This window comes from Capra hircus, chromosome 15 (assembly GCF_001704415.2).
Source record: "Capra hircus breed San Clemente chromosome 15, ASM170441v1, whole genome shotgun sequence".
NCBI classification, from domain to species: domain Eukaryota; kingdom Metazoa; phylum Chordata; class Mammalia; order Artiodactyla; family Bovidae; genus Capra; species Capra hircus.
This window is the reverse complement of record NC_030822.1, coordinates 19362739-19376582: the sequence shown is the minus strand read 5'-3', so window position 1 is coordinate 19376582 and position 13844 is coordinate 19362739. Positions and strand designations below refer to the sequence as shown.

The following is a 13844-nucleotide window of genomic DNA, read 5'->3' as shown; positions in this document are numbered from 1 at the left end:
GATGTTGTAATTTAATTTCTGATGTTGACCTAAGAGAGTGAAATCAGTTCTCCCCCAGCAAAAACAGGATTATATGCCAGAAGAGAAAGGGAAAATGGAAGAATAAGACCCCTCCCCTAATCAACCCAATTGCCGCAGAACTTGACCTCCTTGCATCTTTCTAAATAACGGTTAGTCTTTTCGTAACATTAGAATATATGGAGTTACTGACTACATTTCAAATCTGTCAACCCCCAACACTGCATTTCCCCACAAGCTAAAAAAACAAGGCTGCCTCAGTGGAGATAGTTTCATTACTTCCTCCCTCAACTGAATGCCTCTATTAACCTAAAACAATCTGAACCCTGGGCTTCAGTTTCCTCAATGAATGAAAGTGATGAACTACGCTAAGCTTCCTACCAGTTTAAATACATGGTGATTTTCTAATGGGATGGGAAGAAGGTGGGAAATGTGAGGAGAGTGTCCATGGACACTCTTTTCTTTGGTCGTGCCTTGTAGCATGTGGGATCTTAGTTTCCCGACCAGGGATTGAACCCTCGTGCCCTGCATTGGGAGCACAAAGTCTTAACCACTGGACCACCAGTAAGTCCATCATGGACAGTTTTGGAGACATCACTAACTTATAGACAATAAAACTCAGAAGGAATTGAAGACATGGGTGGGAGAGGAGGAAAGACTTCTAAGTGTAGGATTTTAATTGATCTTGCAACCAAGTTGCCTTTGTTTCCAGAAGAGTATGTAAATGATTAAATGGAATTTCTGAATGGGTACTTAAAAAATTGTATTTGGATTTATTCATTCAATAAATATGTATTTAGAGCCTAATGTCAGGTGTAGCACTAAGTACTGAGAATAGAAGGATGAATTAAACCCAACTCCTTCCTTTAAGGAACTCATGATCCGTGAGAGAAAGAGGCAGATATACAACTAACCATAATGCAACAAGATAGTGTTAAATACAATAGATGCAATAGGCACCATAGAGCAACTGAAAAGGAAGCAATTGGTTTTGCCTTGGAAAGATGAGGAAATGTCATGAAAGACACAACAGTTGATCTGGATCTTAAATTCCACAGGCAAAAAAAATGGAATGAATATTTTTATTTAAAACAAGAACAACAAGGCTCACTGGTAACTTTTGGTGCTGTTTGAATCAGACTTAAAGGGCTTCCTGGCTGGCTCAGTGGTAAAGCATCCGCCTTCAATGCAACAGACACAGGTTTGATCTCTGGATCAAGAAAATCCCGTGCAGAAGGAAATGGCTACCCACTCCAGTATTCTTGCCTGGGAAATCCCATGGACTGAAGAGCCTAGTGAGCTACAGTTCACGGGGGTGCAAAAGAGTTGGACAAGACTTACAGACTAAACAATAAGAACAACAGATCAGATTCAAACAGCTGGGTTGGGAATTACCTGAAAGATAACATGAAAAGTTTGCAGTGTTGGGAGTATGTCGTAGGGAAGACGACATTCTTCAGGTAATATCATTCAGTTCAGTTCAGTCGCTCAGTCATGTCCGACTCTTTGTGACCCCGTGAATTGCAGCACACCAAGACTCCCTGTCCATCACCAACTCCTGAAGCTTACCCAAATCCATGTCCATTGAGTTGGTGATGACATCCAGCCATCTCATCCTCTGTCGTCCCCTTCTCCTGCCCCCAATCCCTCCCAGCATCAGGGTCTTTTCCAATGAGTCAACTGTTCGCATGAGGTGGCCAAAGCATCATCAATTTTATCAAAAAGACTGTGATGTTTTATGATGTTATTTGTAGACATTTTGTAACATCGGAAATATACTTGCATTGACTTAACGTAAACTAAATTTCACTTAATGGGCAAAGAAACATCACATATGGTGAGAGACTAATATTATTTTTAAAATACTAAAATTTTCCTTTAATATTTTTTCTCTGATTTATGTGACATAAACAAACCACATAATGGTGTGAGGGACTATAAAGGTTTTATTGCCACTTGTTTGGTATTGCCTGCATAAGTTCTGAGTACCAGTTGTGAGTATCAAACTGCCATAAAACATTTATAACATGCCACTCCACTTTTCATACAGGCAAAACGTTAGTGCTCACAAAAATACTTATAAGTTTGCTTTATTTATATAGATTACAGATCTCCAGTCAGAAGTAAGAAAAATAAATGTTGTATGGAATATTTGTTACTTCTCTGCAGGGTCCTAGATTATCTGGCAAATTCCTTCTCCAAAGAAAACCACTTTTCAAAGATGTCCTCAGAAAATGCATACTGGGATTAACATAAAATCGGCAAAGTCACTGGTGTCCACACATTTGAATTCATTTGTAAATAACGACTACTCACTTCCTTGCTTCCCCACCCCGGGACAGGACTCCAAGCAGCACAGGTGACGACAGACTTACAAAAAAAGGAATGAATAGGAACAAAAGGATGTAGGCGCCAGGAGGAAAACAGAATCTTCCAGGACAAAATTAATCTCAGAAGGAACAGCAGGTCCAAAACCAGGGATTAGTGAAGTTTAAGTTCCTTTTTGCATGGTGATCAGAGTTAATGTATTAGATTTATTGTCTTCTACGATGCCTGTCTGATTTGTTTAACCTTCATGTTAAGCTTATCTTGAGGGATAGATTTCTGTACTAAGCACATAAATAGGTGTTAAACCTGTATTGATTTTTAAAAAGGGTGATGGTCAATCAACTTCACCGTTATTAACTTTTACTTTATGCCTTAAGGACCAAATAGTAGTTTCTATGATTCTTGTTTCACTACTCATAAGTTACTAGAAGAAACAACAACTCTCATATACAATAGGGAACCGCAAATAATCTTTAATTCCCCTCCTCCCCCAAACAACCTGGACGCCGGACAGGAAACGTTTGGATAGAGTCCTGCTGAAGTTCCAAGCCTCAAACAAAAAACTCCAACACAGTGTGTGCACAGTAAGTTTAAATTTATGGTAATTAAAGTCATCCAGATGGTGGCTGTATTAATCAATGAAGAGGCAGTATTCATCCTGGGACAGAAGATTCTGAAACCCAGAATGAGAAAAACCCCTAAGGTGGGGGTGGGGACAGTTAATAAGAGCCCTCCAGGGAAAGGTCCTTTCAACGAGGGTTGGAAAAGAATACGTTTGAATTTGAATCTCTTTGAATATAAATCTCCCCTAACAGCAGGAAAAGGGTCCTCTAGCCCAGCAAGCTTTGGGCAGGAAGGGAGTAAACGGAACTGTAAAACAGTCTGCTCAGCTGTTTCTGGTTTGGGACGAGGCGCAGAGAAAGGAGTCGCGATGTGGGAACTGAGTATTTGAGTCACTCAAAATAACTCGAAGGGTCAAATAACGAACTCCAGGCAAAGCGTTGACAAGCCTCCCCCGCCGCAGCACCCCGCGCCGGGTTTCCGCTCAGTTTCCCCCTCCCTCGCGGAGGAGCCCGGCAGGCGCGGCCCCTTCCCACGCGGGGCGCGGCGAGCGCCGACGGCTTTCCCTGGAGCAGCCGAGGGCGGGAAGTCCGCGGCTCGCGGGCTAGGGCTGGCGGCCGCCACTACGATTCCCGGAGCCAGCCTGGGCCGGGCAGGCCTCAAGCCTTCTCCGCCCGGGCTGGCCTTTCAGAGGCGGCGGCAGCGGCAGCAGCGGAGGAGGAGGCCGTCTCTACCCGCGAGCCGCGAGCGCGGGGCGCCGAGGGGAGGCGGGGCGAGGCCGCGGGGCGGAGGGGGGGCGGGAGGTGCATCTTGGGAAATCCACCAACATGGGGCGCAGCCACCGCCGCCGCCGCCGCCGCGAGTCCCGGCCACGGATGCCGCCGCTCCCCTGACGCCCAGCTGGGGCCTCGCGGCGCACCGCGGCCCGGCTCCCCCCTGCACAGACCGGCCAGCGCGCCCTCCGCCCGCTCGCCCGCGGCCATGTGAGGGGGCAGCTCCCTCCGCCGCCGCCGCCTCCTCTTCCTCCCCCCGCCCCATCCCTCCCCTCCCGCCCCCCTCTCACTGGGCCCTAGAGGAGCCCCCACCGCAGCCCGCCCGCCCTCCGCCGCCCCCACGATGGACAGGAACTACGCGACCTCCGGCTTCGCCGACCCGCCGCCGCCGCCGCCGCCGCCCGCGCCCCCCGCCGCCCCCTCCAGCGCCGCCGCCGCACCACCCCCCGCCCCCGCCTGGGCCTACGAACCCCGAGCCGCGGCCGCCGCCTCCAGCAGCAGCGGCAGCGGCGGTAGCAGCCCTAGCCTCAAGGCCAGGTAGGGAGAGTGGGCGGCGGGGGGTCCTGGCGGGCCGGGAAAGGCCGGGGATGCGTTTGGGGCCTTCGCCCCCGTGCAGCCCCGCCCGAGGGTTCGGGTCGGCGGGGAGCACCCCCCTGCTCGTCTCCTCGCCCTCACCCTGCCGGTAGAGGCTGCTGGTAACTCCTGTGGGGTGGTTTCAGGGTGGGTGGGGGCGCCCGATGCGGGATTCGCAGCTGGGGAGCGTGGGTAAAAGGGAGGCTTGGGCGGGAGTCGTGGGTCCCCGTCACCTCCGCGTCCTGGGCTTCCACATGGTGAAGTTTGGGTTCCTGGCTGAACTCGGCGATCAGGGGAACTCGGGACTCGTGCCGGGGGGCCAAGCGGGGCACCGAGGAGTTCGGGGCAGTGACATTCCATTGTATTGTGACGGACAATGTGGTCTGGGGGGCCCCGGCGGTGAGCGTGAGGGTGGGGGAGGCGAGAGCGCAAGAGGCGCGGAGCCAAGTCTCTGACATTGGGGGACCTGGGGCGAGGGGGTGGTCTGTGCTGCGGGAGAATCCCGGGGACGTGGGTGCCTGGGAGGGGGCCCGGGGATGCGAACGCTGCGCCTGGGCTGGGTGACATATGTTCGCAGTGGTGGCCAAGATGAAGCTGTTTCTCTTCCATGCGTTCAAACTTACTCTTGGGTGTCCTCCTCTTAACAACAGCAGGAAGTAAGGACTCTCTCTTTGCCTTCTGTGTCTTGGGGTGACTAAGAGTTGGGAAGAAACCGGAGGAGGGGGGCGGTCAGTGAAGGCCGTAAAGGTTGAAGAACCGAAGCATGCCTCTCCATCTCGTTTCTGAAGCCCCGGCTCATTATGTAGCGTGGGGTTCAAGAGTTCATCTTTGCTCCAGCATGACCGAGGGAATCTAAAATGTTGACTCTTACTAGACGTTTAAGCTCGCGGGAAATGTGTAGTAGCTACACTGTGAAACGGTCCATTTGAATGATAACTGGAAGGCGTGGTTTGGTTTGGAAGATTTGGGAGCGGGGTGTTTTAAAGCCACCTCTGCCGAACAATGCAGAAATCTGGTAGGTGCAGCTTCTGATTACAAGGACCAGGGAATCCTGGGTTGCTAATGACTTCATCCTCAGCTACCAACAGGAAGCTTCGTGGCTTTATGATCTCATCAGATTTTTTTTATTATTGTCACAACAGAAGTGAACTTTTTTTTTTTTTTACTTTATATATATTACAGTATTCTAGGTTTTCTTCTTTGTAGAAGTTGCACTTTCATGATTTGGAAAGTCTGTGCGAAGAGTAACTGGTCTTTGTCTTAGATAGTACCTTGGGATGATTGTTGAGAGAATGAGAAAAAATTCGTTCAAGAAAAGGAAAATAGGCTTTCATAGAAAATTTAAGGTCCTTTGTTTAAAAGATATGGGGTTAAGAAAATAATAATGTGATGTGCCGATGTGGAGGTAAATAATTAAATGCTGAGACCTCTCAGAAATAGTCATAACTTTGGATTATATACAGTTTAAGGAGTTCATGAAAAATGTTTGGCACTTTTCCCTTTTATTTATTTATTTTTTTGGTGGTAATTTGACTGTCGTTTTACAAGGAGCTTTTGCATATATACCATAATTTACAAATTAAAGTTACTTTCTCTTCAGTGAACAATGATAGGTGTTTATGCACCATAGTTTATGTTTTAAATGACAAATGTTTTATTAGGTACATGAAACAAATGCTATCTAGTTATTTCTGTTGTTTCTTTTAGCAGAATACTTCTGAGGCAAGAAACTAAAATCTACTTGTCATATTTTCCAAATGTTATTTATCAAAGTAACAAAGAATGACTTCCCAAACACATTTGAAAACAGTAAGTAGATTTATTTGGAACACATAATCTAAAAGGGATTTATTTTGTTTATTGAAAACCATTGATTCTTAAATGCTCAGCCCCTCCCCTCTTAAAATATATTTTGGGGGTGGAGTTAGCTAAATTATAGCATAGAAAATGCAGGCTTTCCCCCTCCCCCATGAACTTGCTTTGTTAACATCTTGTGTTAGGATCAGGCCATCTGTACAGGGCTACACACACTTCTTAATTGTACCTCATTTTATTCTGTGCGAGTGCTCTCTTCAGTTATATAAAAAATACTGAATCTGAAATATGCCCTGTAAGTCTCTAAGTATTGTGTGTTTTCAGAAGACTGTTCATATTTTTCTATAACATTTTGAAAAGCTGTTTCATAATTCATGTATCAGTTGAATGTTTTTGTTCCCCCTTGTGGCAGTTTTTCTTGAAGGTGCAAATGAATACTGGTTGTGATGATGTGATGTGGATACTTATCCACAAGGAGTTAGCCTGTCTGTCACCTTGTTTCCAATAACCTATTCAGAAGCTAACAGATGGTAGTGATGTTCAGTTGTTACTGATATGGGATCTAACATTCTACTTTATGTCTTTACTTGGTCCTGAAATGAAACATTTTCATCAGTTCATAGGAAATAGCATGGTAAACATTTTTTCATGAGTTCTGGTATAATACTTTCTTGATATAACAGCTCCACAAGATACTAGATATTTCCATTGGTTTAACAATTGAAAAATAAAGAGCGAATGAGAAAACTCTAGCATTTCACTTTAAATAGAGTGTATAGAGATTTCTGAATGTTTCTAAAATATTTCTTGCTGTGTACATGGAAATTTCAGGGATAAGACCTGATTGTATATACATTTCCATTTATTTGTCCTCTTAGTTTTAGGGAGCAAATGAGCATATATCTTTATCTGTCACCATGCAGTTAGAAATATTCTTTGTGGGGCTATTTTAGGTACTCTAAATACCTTTGCATGTTTTTGGATATAAGATGATCATCAGGAAGCTACAGACCTGCACCTTTTCTCTCCCTGACATTTGTGTCTTTGAACAGAATAGGAAGAGACAGGCCATTTCATCATAGTTATGATAGATGTTGTGTTGGTATTTGAGTATACACCAGAAGATGACTAAACGGAAATAATTTTGTTTTAAAATAAAATTGTATTTGTTTTGCCTTTTTGACTCGAAACAGTCTTTTTTGCCACCAGTTTTTAGAATTTCCTAAATAAATTATAAATTCATCCTGATTTTAGTATGAATGTAATGAGTGTGATAGGTCATCCTTCCAAAAAACAAAACAATGGTTAGCTTCTCCAGAAGTGGTCAGCTACTATATTAAAGACATTTTGTGTGCATACTCACTTGCTTCAATCCTGTCCGACTCTTTGCCACCCTATGGATGATAGCCTGCCAGACTCCTCTGTCCATGGGATTCTCCAGGCAAGAGTACTGGAGTGGGTTGCCATGCGCTCCTCCAGGGCGGACCCAGGGATAGAACCCAGGTTCTCCGCATTGCAGGCAGATTCTTTACCACTGAGCCACAGGGGTAAGCCCAAGGACATTTTGAGTAAGTTTTAAATCTAGCATTTTCCTTAAGGCTTTTGGGATAAGACCTGAAAGATCAATTTGTAAGGAGTTGAGACAATCGCAAAGTAGTGAAAGGTTATTTGGAACAAACTTATGTTGTTCGTAATGTCCCATAGAAACAATGTTGTAAGTAATTTGTAATGTTGTAAGTAATGTCAGTTACTGACAACTTACTTGTGCTAGCTGCTATTTTAAGTGATAAATGCAAACACTATTTAATCCTCAAAGTAATCTTTTGAGGTAGGTATTGTTTATACCTTCTTTTTTAAGAATTGGAAACTGAGACGTAGTGACATTAATAAACTTACAGCCACATAGCAAGTAAGTAGTGGAGCAGGGATTTAAACCTGGGCATGTTTCATTACTGAAGTGGACTACTTAGATAGTCTGATACTGTAATCTGCCTGTGTAATGGGTTAATGATCATTTATGACTGGCCTGGAATCCTGACCATCATTAATATCGTTATTTCAGTGTTCTTTATCATTGTTGTCCATCTTTTTTCCTAATTGAAACATACTTCCTTTCATTTCCATAGCACTGTGCTTTCTGACTTTCCTCTTTCCTCTCTGGGCTGCTGCTTTTTCCTGTTCTTCACTAGTTCTTAACTCTTCTAATCTCCACATATTGTTTCCTTAGGGTTTGGGGTTGGTAGGATTTCTTGTCCATTCTGTGCTTTGTCCTAGGATATCACATCCATGCCCATGACTTAAAATACCATCTCTAGAGATGCCCATATATACATCTAAAGCCCAAACCTCTTCTGAGCACCTGGTTGCGTATCCATCTACCTCTTCGAGCTTTTATTGGCTACGTAGCAGGAATCATTAGTGATGAGCTCATACTTTCCCCATCCACCCTACCTCTGCTTCTCAAGTGAAGCTTTTCTCAGTCACGCCTCTGTTCATCTAGTTGCTCAGGCCAGAACCCGGGAGTTGTGCGTGCTCTGTCACCAAACCTTGCTGACTTTTATTTCATCTCTTAAATAATGTCTTGAAATTGTCTACTTTGTGTTTCTGCTGCTCCAGCCTGATCCAAGCCACCATTATTTTTCTCTTGGATAACTAAATAATCTTAAATCTTTCCTTTCCTTCCTTCAGTTCATTCCTTTATTTTTTTTAAACAGAAGTATAGTTGATTTGGGGTTCCCTGGTGGCTCAGATGGTAGAGAATCCGCCTGCAATGTGGAAGACCTGGGTTTGATCCCTGGGTTGGGAAGATCCCCTGGAGAAGGGCATGGCAACCCACTCCAGTACTCTTGCCTGGAGAATCCCCATGGACAGAGGAGCCTGGCTGGCTCCATGAGGTCGAAAAAAGTCAGATGCAACTGAGCAACTAAGCACAAGGACATGGTTGATTTACAATGTTGTGCCAATTTCTGCTGAACAGCAAAGTGACTCAGTTTTACACATATATATATTCCATTCTTTTTAAAATATTCTTTTCCATTATGGTGTATCCCAGGAGATTGGATATAGTTCCCTGTGCTATACAGTAGGACCTTGTTATTTATCCATTCTAAATGTAATTGTTTGCATCTACCAACCCCAAATTCCCAGTCCATTCCTCTGCCTCTCTCACTTCAATTTGTTCTGTTCATAGAATTCAGAGTGATTTTAATTTGATTTAATTTTTGGCTATGCCGGGTCTTAGTTGTGGCACTTGGGATCTTTCTTGCAGTATTTGGGATCAGTTCCCTCACCAGGTGTCAAACCTGACCCCTTGCATTGTGAGCGTGGAGTCTTAACCACTGGACCACCAGGGAAGTCCCAGAGTGGTTTTTAAAAACACAGATCTACCAGTTTGATCATGTTGTTTCTTTGCTTAGTACCTTTCCATTGCGACTCCTACACCTTAAGGTCAAGGTTTTAAAAATCTGAAATGTGTTGAATATAGTCCTGCATTTATTGGTCCATTTAAAATTCCTTGGGTCATCCTAAATTGCTTTCTACCTTAAAGCTCTCCTACACCCTGTCCCTTCCACCTATCTCTCACCCTTTCTCTATCTCCCAACCTGACTTCTTAAGGTATTTCATATTAGAAACCTGCTGCCTTTCAACCTCTGCTCCCTGTTGTTCTGTGCAATGGTATATACATACTGTGTTTCAACAAAATTCTTAGAAATGTAATCACATACCTATATGCTGTTTAGGTGGGGCTTCCCAGGTGTCTCAGTGCTAAAGAATCCACCTGCAATGCAGGAGACAGAAAGGACGCTAGTTTGATCCCTGGGTTGGGAAGATCCCCTGGAGGAGGAAATGGCAACCCACTCCAGTATTCTTGCCTGGAGAATCCCATGGACAGAGGAGCCTGTTGGGCTGCAGTTCATAGGGTCAAAGAGTTGGACACAGCAGAAGCCACTGAGCATGCATGTATACTGTTTATGTAATAGATGCCTTCCTCTTTAGAATGGAAGTTCTTTGAGGAACACTGTGTTTTGCCTACTGCTCTATACCTGGTACTTACTTTTTTGTTGCTTAGTCACAAAGTCAGTCTGACTCTTCGTGACCCCATGGGCTGTAGCCCATCAGGGATTTCTGTCCATGGGATTTCCCAGGCAGAAATACTGGAGTGGGTTGCCTTTTCTTTCTCCAGAGGATCTTTCGAACCTAGGGAACCTGTGTATCCTGCCTCTCCTGCACTGCAGATGGATTCTTTACCACTGAGCCACCAGGGAAGATGGTACTCTAGTGCCTGGCATAAGAAAGTTAAAGTGGAATCGCTCAGTTGTGTCTGACTCTGTGACCCCATGGGCTGTAGCCCACCAGGCTCCTCCGTCCATGGGATTTTCCAGGCAAGAGTACTGGAGTGGGCTGCCATTTCCTTCTCCAGGGGATCTTCCCAACCCAGAGATCGAACCCAGGTCTCCTGCATTGCAGACAGGTGCTTTACCATCTGAGCTTGGTATATAATTGTTGTTTAATATTAATACTTACTTATGGCATGAAAACCAGAACTCTGTTTTAGCATGGGAATTGGAAGCCCTTTGTTCTTTGCTGCCGTCTCTAGTGCCATTCCCCACCTTCCCTGTCTGCTCTGTAGTCGGGACCAGAATGAAGGGTTTAGGGCATTTGTGATTGTCATTGGTAGGAAGCGTGGAGGTGTAAGCCGCTGCTTGCTTTCCTCCTTTCCTTGTTATACTCTCTGGAACAGTGTGAGCACTAAAACACAGGATTTTTCTTTCTTTCATTGAACAAATATTTGCATGCCCACTATATGCAAGGCACTGTTGCCTTTATCAAGTATATTTCTGCAGTGAAAGCTTGAGAAGTCCAATGTCAAATTCATTCAGTCATTAAAATGTACTGAGCATCTCTGAGTTTCTGTTACTAAGCTAAGTTCTACAGGGTACTGCAAAAATGAAGGAGACACTGTCCTGCCTCTCAAAGAACTTGCGATCCAGTAAATGGAGTGTAACCTTTAAAAACTGAATCACTGTATTACGATCCAATAAATGGAGTGTTACCTTTAAAAACTGTGAATCAGTGTATTGTGCACCTGTAACTTACATTATACATCAACTATGCTTCATTTAAAAAAACCCACAAACTTGTATTTGAGAAAGGTTACAGGATCATATGCTTGGTGCCTCTCTTCTACTTGGCTTTGAATTGCTGAAGTACCTAAGAAGCTTGGCGTTCCAGCCTTCTCTTTCTACTCACCCTTGGTGAAGTTGCCATATATATCAAATTATTTTCAGATCTCTATCTCTAGATTCATATCTAGCTATCTCCCTGTCATCTCCATTTGGGTATTGAATAACTATTTCCAACATAATATATCTAAAACATGATTATTGCCCTAACCCCGCAACCGCATTCTCCTTTAATCTTCCCACCTCCGTAAATAATGCTGCCATTTACTTTGTAGCTCATGCCTAAGAGTTTGGAGCCATCTATAATTCATTTCTTTCATATCCACTCCCTCAGTAAATCCTGCTCGTTTGATCTCCGTATGTATGTGTTCCCACATGGACAGTGAGCTGCCTCCTTGTTTCCACTTTAGCCTTTCTATAATAGAGTTTATTAACAGGCAGAGTTAACATTTCAACATATAAATCAGGTAATGTCATTACCCTGCTTACAACCTCCTCGTGTTACTCAGGAAAATACAGAGTCCTTATCGTGGTCTCTGAGGTTGTAAGGGATCTGAGCCTTGGCTCATTCTCCAGCCTAATCATTCCACTCCATCCACCATCCTTCAGCCACATGGGCCTTATTTTTGTTCCTGAAACATGCTAAGATTATCTGTGTCTTAGGAATTCTGCACTGGTTGTTCTTTTTATCTGGAGTTTCTTTACAGGTCTTTGCTGCTACTTCTGGACATGTAGGTCTTCACCCAGATGTTACCACCTCAGATCTTCTCTGATGGCCCTATGTAGAGTAACTTCTCATCACTGTATTATATCACAGAGTTTTATTTTCTTCATTGTATTATCACTCTGTGAAGTAATTTTGTAGATTTATATGTATCACTTGGCTTCCCTGGTAGCACAGCTGGTAAAGAATCTGCCTGTAATGCAGGAGACCCTGGTTTGATTCTTGGATTGGGAAGATCCCCTGGAGGAGGGCATGGCAGCCCGCTCTAGTATTCTTGCCTGGAAAATCCCCATGTACAGAGGAGCCTGGTGGGCTACAGTCCATGTGGTCACAAAGAGTCGGACACGACTGATCAACTAAGCACATACGTATCACTTACTACTGCCCTTCCCCATACTGCTAACCACCACTAGTAGAATGCATGTTCCATGAGAGCAGGGAGCTATCTTGTTCACATCTGTTGAAGGCAGTTTAGAGAAATGGTTGATAGGATAAGCTCTGGGGCAGGGGGTTGTATTTTGAAGCCACTACTTGCAGTATGATCTTAAAGAAGTCTCTTAATTGTTCTGTTCCTGAAGTTCCTTGTGTGAAAACAGGAAGTTTTTTTGAAGATTGAATGAGAACACAGAAAAGCGTTTAGAATGGTGTCTGGCATATAGAATAGTGTATAGCATCTGAGCATTATTGTCAGCACTTAGAACAATATCTGGCACATTGTCAGTGCACATAAAACATTCAGTGTTTGAAAGAAATGACTATAGTCCTGAGCAGAATGCTTGTGTTTTTTTTTTTTTTTTTTGAAGAGGTATAAAAATGTTTGGGGGACTTCGAGGGAAAAGTTATATTGAGCTCAAGAGGATTAAGGAAGCATTTTTCAGGTGTATTGCATACAGACTGATCTGAATTTTTGTTAACCTTGATTAAATGACATAAAGTATTAGCAGAAAGAAGGCACTTCCGAGAGCAAGTGTTCCAAAGTGGGAGGGAGTGGGATCTGCTGGATTAGTTAAGGGGAGGTCCTTGAACTGGCACAGCATCACTTCTGTCGCAGGTTACTGGTCAGAGCAGTCCTGGGCGCAGTACAGAGAAGACCTCATTGGAGAGGTCACCAGAGTAACACTCTTCCACAGTGTATTAGTACTAGATTTTCGAGGGCCTTTGATGACAGACAGTGGAGTTTAGTCTCTACCGCGCAGTAGGGAGCTTTGAAATTTGGATTTTTAACAGGCATGATGATGATATCAGCCCCAAAAAAGAGTTTTAGTAAGATTAATTTGACAGTCAAGTTCAGAATGCTTGAAGAAGTATCATTTCACTAAGATGTGAGGAAAGAGCACATGTAAATGTCCTAAGGCCAAAACAATTCTGGTAATTCCCTTTTCTGACTCAGTCTAACCCTAGATCAGTGGTTGTCAAATTTAAGAGTTCTTCAGAATCACCCAGAGGGCTTGTTGAAATACAAGTTGCTGGATCTAACCCCAGAGTTTTTGAATCAAATCTGAGGTGGAGCCTAACAATTTGCATTTCTAACTAGTTCTTAGGTGATGCTAGTGATGTTTATCACCCTCTCCTTGCCATTCTTATCTTTGCTTAAAAATCTTCTCTTCATCAAGGTGTTCCCTTACCATCAAATCTCAGTGGCCCCACCCAGTTTGTCTTTTCGTACTGTTCATGGGATTCTCAAGGCACGAATGTTGAAGTGATTCGCCATTCCCTTCTCCAGTGGACCACATTTTGTATGAACTCTCCACCATGATCCGTCCATCTTGGGTGGCCCTACACAGCATGGCTCATAGTTTCATTGAGTTAGACAAGGCTGGGATTCATGTGATCAGTTTGGTTAGTTTTCTGTGATTGTGTTTAGTTTGG

At 43.9% G+C, this 13844-nt stretch overlaps 1 protein-coding gene across 2 annotated transcripts in view; it reads left to right on the top strand.

Annotated features, from left to right (window-relative positions):
- The window catches only part of QSER1 (glutamine and serine rich 1), a 78193-nt gene continuing 68470 nt past the window's right edge, over positions 4122-13844 (top strand). The window contains exon 1 of one of the 2 annotated variants that reach the window (XM_018059280.1): positions 4122-4217. The gene's annotated coding sequence lies outside the window, so the exon portion shown is untranslated. Of the gene's footprint in view, positions 4218-5990; positions 6063-13844 lie in introns of those variants that run through there. The other variant, XM_018059282.1, reaches the window with a different exon arrangement.